Here is a 10,997-nt window from a genome sequence, read left to right as displayed (position 1 = left end):
GGCCTCCAAATTTTTTGAAATTTTTAGTATCAAAATAAGGCCCCAAAAAGATCTATTATTTCAAAATATAGGCCTCATTTTTCTAAACTTTTCAGATTTAGTCTCAACTTTTAAGTTTTATCTATTTTTTATTGCAAAATAGGCCCTATTTTTTTATAAAGTTTTTAGATTTGATCCCAAATTTTCATATTTTTCTACAAAATCCATCAAAAATTTTTGTTTTGTATCGGGCCCCATATGTTACAGGGCCGGTCCTGCAAGTAAGTAGAGGGTAACGGGAATAACCTAATCTTCTAATTATAAAAATTATGTTGGCACTTAGTCATTTACCTAATACCTTATTCCATTTCTTCATTGTCATACAATCCAAATCTATATTGTATGTTATGTTCTATATTTCTATATTATCCTTCCTGTTGTGAACTGTGTCTTTCATTAATAGAATAAGGGATATATATACAAGGATAATAGCAGGATACAGAGAATAAGGTAAAACCCTAATGGGCCATGGGCCAGTTATGGAGTCCATCTATATGGTTTATAACACTCCCCCTTGGAAGACATAACCGTGCCCGATACTAAACCGGGATCTCTATAATGCGCTGGGGAATGTTGCCTCATTAAAACCTTACCAGGAAAACCCAGTGGGACAAAACCATGGTGAAAGAAAAAGAGTACAACACGCATTACTCCCCCTGATTTGAGCATCACTGTAGATCCTTAAGTCCGCGCATCCCGATCTGATGAATGAGCTTCCGGAACGTTGAAGTCGGCAATGATTTGGTGAATAGGTCGGCTGAATTCTCACTTGACCGGATCTGTTGAACTTTGACCTGACCGTCCTTCTGTAATTCATGAGTGAAGAAGAACTTTGGCAAAATGTGCTTCGTCCGGTCTCTCTTAATGTAGCTATCCTTGAGTTGAGCAATACAGGCTGTGTTGTCTTCAAATATGATGGTCTTTGATGTAGTAGTAGTAGTAGTAGTAGTAGTAGTAGTAGATGCGCCTTAAGGAAGGCTGCCTACGTACCCTTGGAAGGGATCAAGCCACACATAGTTCCTATTCATTGACCATGCCATAATCTGATCTTATGAATAACCTGCATCAGCAAATCAAACTAAACCAAAGCAAACTGGACCTTCTTTGGCTAGATCAGTATAGAATAAACCCAAGTAAACAACGCAGGAAGAATAGACTTTAAAGCTTAATCAAACCTTCCTTTAAACCTTTCCAGTGCCTTTGGGTTGATCATGAACTAAATTTAGACAGGAGACTCACGGCAAAACAAATGTTTGGTCTAGTGTGTCTAGCCAAATTCATTAGAAATCCTATGGCACTGAGGTATGGCATTTCCGGACTGAATGGATCACTATCCAATCTGAGGCTTCTCACCACCATTGGGCCTGGTCAATGGGCGGGCCTGGTCCTTATTAAATCTTCTTGAGTACTCTTTCAGTGTATGCCATTTGATGCACAAGGATTCCATTATTCACGTACTCAGGTTGTAATCACAAACAGAACTTAATTATTGCCTAGGTCTTTCATTTGAGATTCTTTCTTTAGATATACTCAACTGTTTGGGCGATTACCCAGAGGTTTAAATCATTCATATACACTGCTATGATTACAAATCCTTTGTTTGCAAACTTTTTGATAAAAATACATGGACTGATCGGATCGTTTTTATAGCCTTCTCTGATGAGATATTCGCTTAACCGGTTATACCACATACGTCCGCTTTGTTTCAGTCCATATAAGGATTTGTCCAGCCTTATGCAGTGCTGTTCTCGAGAATCTTTCTTATCTTTGAGCTCAATACCCTCTGGTAATCTCATATATTATCCAGTGGACGTATATAAATATGCAGGCAATACATCCATTAGCCGCAAATCTTTTTCTTTTATATAGCCAGACTTAGCAAAGATTTAAATATCTTAGCATCCACCACAGGGGAGTATATCTCCTCTATTTCTGGTCTTTGTGTAAATCCTTGTGCGACAAGCCGTATCTGATATATCACGCTTTCACTATGTTTATTTCACACAATCACAAAGACTCATTTGTCGCACTAGCTTTACATTGAATGGTATCCTTTGTATTGGACCAAACACATTCTTCTTCTTAATGATTCTTAGCTCCACATTTTATGGTCTTGTACCATTTTAATCAATCAGGTCTTTGAGTGCACTCTAGTATAGACGTGGGCTCCTGATCCTCATTCATTTCAGTTCCTACCTTGTGCGCAAATATATTATCATTGATGTCGACATCTTTTCGATTCCATTGCATTCTAGACATGATATAGTTTATAGAGATCTCTTTGCACTTTCAGGACCTTGAGGTTTAGCGTCCCAAACCTCATTGATTGGTACCTTAGGGTTATGTCTATTAGCCGGCCATGTCTATTGTTTCTTGAACCTTCTCAGTTTCCCTTGCACCTTTCTTTGATTTCCGAGGGTTCTTGTCTTTGGAACCTTTTAGGTCTACCACGTTTCTTACGTATTGTAGCAACTTGATTGTGTTCCTTGTGAACATCAATATGTACTGGTGCATTACAAGCTGGTATGTACGATTTTGTTACTCTTTTTGGGTCATTATAGGAATATTGGCAACTGTTTTAGCTAGCTTTTGCAGATATATAGTCTTTTGGATCTCTGATGGAGTCCGAGGATCTTGCCATGTGAAGGATGTTTGATTCTATGTAAGTTCTTTGACCAGCTTGTTAGTCTCTCCACCCAGTGTTGGGAAAACGGATTCATCGAGATGACAATCCTTGTATCTGGCCATTGGCTCGAGATACTTAATGATGGTGGGAAAATCATTTTTAACGTATATTTCCATCCCCTTTTGAGGTCCCATCATTTGCTCTCTGTGGTGGTGCAATGGGTACATAGACTGACGACCCAAATGTCTTAAGATGGGAAACGTCTGGCTCATGACCCGTTAGCAATTGGGATGGGGAATATCTATGCTCACTAGAATGGCCTGATGCGTATAAGCTCCTGTTGCATGTAATATTGCGTGTCCCCAAGCAGCTACTGTGAGTTCAAGTATGGACATGTGCCACGGGGTATACTACTCTCCTCCTCATGGACATACTGTAGCCATAAAACGCTTGGGACATAATTTACCAGCATTATCTAGACATATAGTCTTAAGTATGTGGGCTCACAGACTTATGGTCTGGGCCAGCAATCTAGCAAACACCAAGTTTCTAGTTGCTTTGACTGGTGATGACCTTAGTATGGGTTTCTCTTGTGTATATGCTACACACGTGAGGTCCTTAAGGAGTGTGCCTTTTTGATTTTAATATCAGCTTTACGCATCATGTTAGAACCAGGCTGGCCAAGCCGGTCATGCCATTAGTGAAGTTCTCAGTAAACCCTTTTGTTTACTGTATTAGCCTCTATCACATTGACTTTGGCATAGTAAAGATATATGACGCGGGTATAGTCTCTAAGACCTTCTTATGGTCTTGGGTGCTCTTAGTAATATATGGGAATCCTTTGTTCCCTTCACCCTTAGTTTCAATGTGGAAACCATTCAAACACATTTCTTTGAAACTCAACAAGCCCCTTTGAACTGGGTGAATATGAAGCATCTGAGGATGCGTGCCCTTGGGAATATGGGCCTGCCATGGGCCTGCCCTTAGCCTTCACTAAATTTAGCTATACCCGCAATTTGGCTAATGAACCATGTCTTTAGATATTTCGTTTATTGAATTCTCATAGTCATCTATCTCATGGTCGAAATCTTCTTCACCATCGTGATGAACTAAATGAGCTTCTAGATTCTTTTCAAACTCTCTTGATAGAGATCAAAGAGATGCTTAGGTGTCCTGCACGTCTTAGTCCAATGGTTTCCCCATTCCTTATCAGTGGCAAATAAGTTTATTTGAGTGTTGTGGTTTGGGTATACCGCGGCCTCTACCTCGATTACGACCAAAGTCGGGTCGACGGCCTTAACCATATGAATGGTTTCCTTGATCATATAAATTATAATTGCCACTTCTACCACGTCCATTCCATTTACCATGACTATGGCCAGGATACTTATCTCTTTGGACGTAGTTAGACTCTTTAGTCTCTTTAGCCTCTTCAGCCCAATGGGCTTCTGGTAATGGGGTATGACCAGGAGGTCTCATTTCACTATTCATAACTCATTGTTTTGCTAGCAAAACAAGAGTTTAGACTTGCATATGTGGTAAAAACCTTTTTTCACGATATTGTTGCTGAGGCAATATATTGTTTGTGTGAAAGGTCGAGAATGCTTTCTCTAGCAAGTCATTCTCAATAACTTCCTCACCACGGAATCTCAGTATTGACACTATTTTAAATAGTGCTGAGTTATACTCATTCATGGATTTGAATTCCTGGAATCTGAGATTCTTTCGATTGAATCGGGCTTTTGGGTAATAGCACCGTTCTTTGGTGGTTATATTGATTTTTTTTTTTTTTTTCAACTCTGTCCTGAGGTCCAGAGGATTCTTAATAGTGAGGTACTGATTTTAAGACACTCATTGAGGTGATGGCGTATGTTAGTAATCGCCTTATATCTTTCTCTTCTAGTGACATTGTTTTCTTCTACAATAGATTCACCAAGCCCTTTTTCCTTTAGGACAATCTCAGTGTCGAAAGCCCATTTTAAATAATTGTCACCAGAGGCATTGAGTACCGTGTATTCATAATAGTTGATTTCTGATATCTATAATATATAGAGTTAAATGAGAACTCATGTAATCGGTTAGACCAAGTCATGCGGTATTTAAGACCGAGCCATGCTTGTCTTCAGCAAGTGTTTTCTAAACAATCATGTTATATATATATGGATGAAATCAACCCTAGAAGATTGATCTAGTGCGCAGCAACCAAACAATCGGATCTTACTAGATTAGGATATTAGGATTTCGCGGTTAAGTTTTAGGGTTTTAGCATCCACGATTTATAGTACTAGGGTTTTTGCTAGGGTTTCGGTTTTATGTATGAAAATTTCTATTTATGGAAACTTTCCTTATATGGAAACTTTCTATTTCTCATCTAGAAAGAAATCCTAAACAAACATGTACTTTAGGGTTTTGGAATATTTCCTTATGAAGGGGTTTCCTATTTTGGTAACTTTCCATTTTGGGAAACTTGCTATTTTAGGGAACCTTTTATTTTGGAAAACTTGCTATTTTACGAAACTTTTTTTTTTTTTTTGGAAACTTTCCATTTTGAGAAACTTGCTATTTTAGGAAACCTTTCTATTTCTGGAAACTTTTCTTATGTGGAACTTTCTATTTATGAAAACTTTCTATTTATGGAAACTTTCTATTTATGGGAAACTTGATCTTAAACCGTGACTTAGGGTTTATTAAACCGGTTTAACCTAGGATTTAGGGTTTCAGTTTACTTTCGGTTTAACCTAGGGTTTATATTAAAACATTCAATCTATCATACCATTAAACATCTTTCCATTCACTAGCTTCTCAATTAATTCTCCAATCATAAATCAAATCACATGTGCCAATTTTCATGCAAATTTTATCTTATCAAACTTTAATTGGATCATGTATATAAAGCATAATAAATAAATAGCACTTATCTTAATTGGAGAACTGAAACAGAGACCCGAGATCTGATACGGAGATTGGAAACAGTTATGTCTCTTAGCTGGTTGGGACCTCCTACAAAATCCGTGCAAAATTCGTGCAAAACTACAGACAGAATTGACAACAGATAATCTGTGCAAAATTCGTGCAGAAATACATACAAAATTGATAACATATAATCCGTGCAAAATCGTGCAAAACTACAGACAGAATAGATAACAGATCATCTGTGCAAAGTTCGTGCAGAAATACAGACATGATTGATAACAGATAATCCATGCAAAATTCGTGCAGAAACAAATATGAACAGAAAACTTATCTCGATAGAGTTTAGAATTTTGTTTGCAGAGACGGCTAGGGTTTTGGTTTTGGTTTTTTTGTGAGAGAGATTTAGGGTTTCGGGATTTTTAATTTTTAGGGTGACAGGCTATCATGCTGATAACGTGTTGTGAACTGTGTCTTTCATTAATAGAATAAGGGATATATATACAAGGGATATATATACAAGGATAATAGCAGGATACAGAGAATAAGGTAAAACCCTAATGGGCCATGGGCCGGTTATGGAGTCCATCTATATGGTTTATAACACTTCCCAACTATTTCGTTGTATTGTCGTCAAAATATATATATATATATATATATCGTTGTATTTCATTCCATTTTCGTCCCCTCTCCTCTCATTCCCACATATTAAAATAGGCTTACACTTAAACATGATTATTCCATTTTAAAAATTTTCTATTTTGTTTTCGTTTCCACGTTCGAATGAGACATTTAAAATTTCCGAGTAGTTTGGATTAAACATGTTTTGAAAATAGTTATTAATTTTGGTTTTCAACTATTTACCACATAATAATTTTCTGAATTATTGAATTAATTTGTCTACTATATTTTGAATATATATATAGTTATGATTATATGAATAATTTACAAATTTCCCATTTCATATTTGTGCTAGTAGTGTGTATAAAGATCCATATTAATATTACGCTTACGATAGTGTGTATAAAGATCCATATTAATATTACGCTTACGATATTACTGGATAGTTTTGAAGTTAATTAATTGATAATTATGATAAGGTCCAAAATCCCCCTTTTAAGAGGGAAACTTCAATTTTCCTTTTCTTTTTCTGGAAGATAAAAAAAGCGACAGAGACATCAGTTTGGTGTCGTTTGGTCCGTTTGGTGTGTGATCCAGATTCAGCCTTCTTTCCCCAATCTTCTCAACAATGAATATGCTTTGGATTTTAGTGTACATCAATCGTTTCTTTCTCCTGAACGATAAGTTAGTTTGATATTTATTCGATGCATGAGTTTATAATGTATGTTCAAGTCTTCATTTCATATAAGTTTTGTAATTAACATAAATTAATTTAAGATACTAAAAGAAAAACTATCCAAACTAAGGCAAGAAGTTATTCAATCTACAAATTTATGTACTTGTGGTTTCAGCTCAAACACTTTAATATAGTAGCCCGATTGCTTAAAGAACTCACAATTCAATTTCTAGTGTGTAGCCGTAAAAATTTTACTTAAAACAAGTAGAATAGTTGAATAATTGTAAAAGGATACCATGTAACAAGTTTTTGTTCATGTATAAATTTGGCTTTCACTTTTATACGCTTGTGCATGTTTTGGAATTGCCGAAGAACAATTTAAAACAAGAATAAATAATTCCATCACATGAGATGGTTGAGGTCATTAAAGACACACTGGTATGGTATTTTTCATAGATCTTTTGACGCTTAAATCATAAAATATTTTGAAAGAGGTTACATAGGTTTAAATAGATGTCGAAGAAAAATCATCCTAGAGATGGAAATAAATAGGTGCTATGCTTTTAAAAAGTGCATAAAGAAAAGTCTCTTGTTGCACAAAAAAAGTTTCCCTTTAGAACTAATTAGTTTAGCAGTCTGCTTGAGAAACAAATGATTGATTTCAATTTAGTTGAATTGGCGTATGATGTTAGTAAAAGGGATTTTGTGGTGGCTGCCACCGGGCACGTGAGCATACACGTGGTTTGCGTGAATAGACCGGCGAGAGAACTTTTACTTTCTTTTTTTTGTTTGTGAAGAATTACATTTCGTGCTTATTATAAATAAAAAAAAAACTTAAAAGTTTTAGACTTTCGGTGCATTACTTAGAGGCTAGCTTTTGGCAAGACTTGCAGAAAATGTTAAAATACTTTTTTACCTTAAACTCAAACTTGAGAACAAAGAATTCATATCGCCTATAATGTCTGTTCACCAAATGAGTTTTTTTTTTCAGACTGAAATAGTTATTTTATTTTTGAACATTAATAGTAAATTACTACATGTTTTTCGATTGGATCTTTGTCATTTATGTTTTAGTGTGAGTTGTAGATATCAAATGAGTTTTTTTTTTTCTTCTAATGAGTTAACTTATTAAATGATCATAAATGGAGAAAAAATAAAGAATGTGATTATATGACTTTTCAAAACGTGATCATATATACTATGTGAAAAGGGGTTGTGTAATACAATTATATATAGGTGGGAGGCGTCATAACTATACGAGTGATATTGACTAAACTTAAAATACCTTGAATGGTACGTTACCATTAAAACCCTATGTGTGATATAGGAGAACACACGTAAATACACATGTAATAAACACATATGATTATCTATATATATGAGAGAGGGCAGTGATTGCAAAGGAACCAAGTTGGGTTCAATAAGCTTTGTGAAAACGTTTCGGATTTTGTTTATGATTTTCATAAGCTTGCCTTCATACCCCTAACTATTTTTAGATCATCTAACACTTTTTTTTTTTTTTCTGAGATCATCTAACACTTATAGCTAGTTTCAAGAGGTGATTGTCACTTCCCAATTTCTAATCGACACTAATTGTCATTTCGATAATGTCTAGCACTTTCTTTTTATTTGTGGTTTGAACCCTAAATATACGCCAGTTAAATCATATATATCTACTGAATAATTATTACCCTAAATAGTTTGTCCTTTCATTTTGCGATCCTGCTTTTCGACAAGGGAAACTGAGACCGATAAGTAGTGTTTTCATAACATTTTGACTAAGTTTTCGAATCGAGATAAAAACGCATAGTGCGGTACGGTTTTATTAATAACGAATATATATATATATTTGTTATTCTTAGAATCGCACCGCATTTTATCTACAGTTAAACCGCACTCTATTCGGAATCTAACAAATATATTGTGTGGTTTTTTTTTATTAATATCATTATCACGTTCAAGTTATGTCATATGTAGTCGTCAAAAGAATAGATATGGCCAGGAATTCTTCAATATTACCTAGAATCTCGGACATTGGAATGATATTTCATTGATTTTTTTAGGGAACGCGTAATTAGATTTTGTGGTCCTCTTTTGACATTTGAATGTCAAGCTGCCCAAATCAAATCCGTTGACCAATTGGATTACTTTTTTCTGATAAATTATAAATTACAGGAAAATCATCTAACATTGTTTAGCAATAAATAAATAAATCATCTAATATTTGTTATTCTAACCCAAATACATGCATGTATTAGGATGCTTCTCAATTATTTTTAATTTATTTATTAGAAACATGTTTTCTGGTGAAGTTTGTAAGCATTAAATGTAGAAAGCTGCTCCTTCCATGGGACAGCACGTATTTAATAAAATAAGATAGTAATTGAATAATAGTTGAAAACAAAAAAATTGATTAGTATAGTTTGGTGTCAGTGACAAAGACAAAAGAGTGTCGTCGTCTCTTCTAATTCATTATCATCCAATCTAGTGGCTCTAAATTAAAATGCATCTCTGTCGTCCTCTCTTGCTCTTAACTAATTTCTCTCCTTTTCAGAATATTACAATAATTTAGTTTTTTGTATTTTAGTTTTAGGTAGATATTTTTTTCTTTTCTTTCTCTTGAAGACAAACTTTTAATCAGAAAGGAATCTTAAAATACAACACATGTACATAATAATCAGTCTTGTTATTGCCGTCTAAATAAATAAAAATGATTCTTTTTTTTTGGTAAGACAAATAAAATGTTATTAATTTCGAAATCACGTGAAAGATAATTGAAGAGAAAATGCTATTAAATCAAATTTTTATAGTATATGTATAAACACGATAAAGTGGAAAGCAATAGTTGTACTTGTATACATATCAGAATACGAGATTGTAATAGTTTATCATTTATACACGATAACAAATTGGTATAGTTATTCAATTTTTTACATATGTGATCCCCGGCTTAACTTTTAAGAACGTTACTTGCATATTGGTTGGAAACTTGGAATTGACATTGTTGTGATTTTGATGAACTTATAAAACGTAAAAGAAGAAAACGATACTGGAGTAAATCGTCTTGATTTTAGGTTTTCCCTCTTAGTTTATGAATTAGTAAATATATAACTTGAAGGCATTGTTTTTAATTATTAGGTTGCTCTTATACGTACCAACAGAGCCGGCCACGACTACAAGCGAGCCAAGCACCAGCTTGCGGCCGTCCAAGAGTTTATTAAAAGAAACGGCCGCAAATTGCACTAAATAGTCATCAGCTCTACTGGTTAATGTGAGTTATTACAAGAGAAGAGATTTCTGGTTCGATTCCCACTTTAAAGTTTTTTCATTTTTTTTGATAAATCAGTAATTAGTTTGTCCAAAAAAAATTTTGGCTTGCGGCCACCTATTTCCTAAGGACGGCTCTGCGTACCAAATATCCAATACATTATACGAACATGGAAAACCTTTTATGGTAATTTTTTATTACCTCGAATAGATTTTTTAGTGGCATACCTTAAAAAATATTTATAAGTTCTATTAATGGTGACAAAAAGTGAAAATTTGAAATTATTCCACTAAGTTTTATTAAATATAAACTAAAACATAAATAATTTAATAATTTTACTGGGGCGTAATGACACCCTTAATTAAGCTCTTTTCACATGGACCCCCTAACAATACATTATACATGTAGATTTTTAGTCAACTTAAACACAATATTATATACTCTTTATGTTCAAAAATCTAGATGTAAGTAGGCTGTTTCAGAGATGTTATTGAAAGGATACATGAATGAAATGGTTGGATTTACATATGACTTATGAATCTGCTTTAATTGATTCCAAAGTCTACGTACATAAAACCAAAAAAAAAAAAAGGTCTACGTACAACGTACGTGTTGACTAGAAAGGAAAGGTCTAAAACCGTGTCTAAATTAAAGTATTTGAGTATATATACTTGAGATGATTTTTGGTCCAAAAAAAAATACATGAGATAATTTTTGTTTTTTGTTTTTTTTTGATAAAGTGTCTTGAATTCTTTTTTTTTTTTTTAAGTGTCTTGAGTTCTTACTATTTTCATATTTTGAAACGTTAATTTGTTAAACTTAATAAGTCGATATTTGGTGCATGAGCTAAAATATAC

This window comes from Arabidopsis lyrata (genome assembly GCF_000004255.2).
Source record: "Arabidopsis lyrata subsp. lyrata unplaced genomic scaffold ARALYscaffold_1, whole genome shotgun sequence".
Taxonomy (NCBI): Eukaryota; Viridiplantae; Streptophyta; class Magnoliopsida; order Brassicales; family Brassicaceae; genus Arabidopsis; species Arabidopsis lyrata.
Note: the sequence above shows the minus strand (reverse complement) of the source record.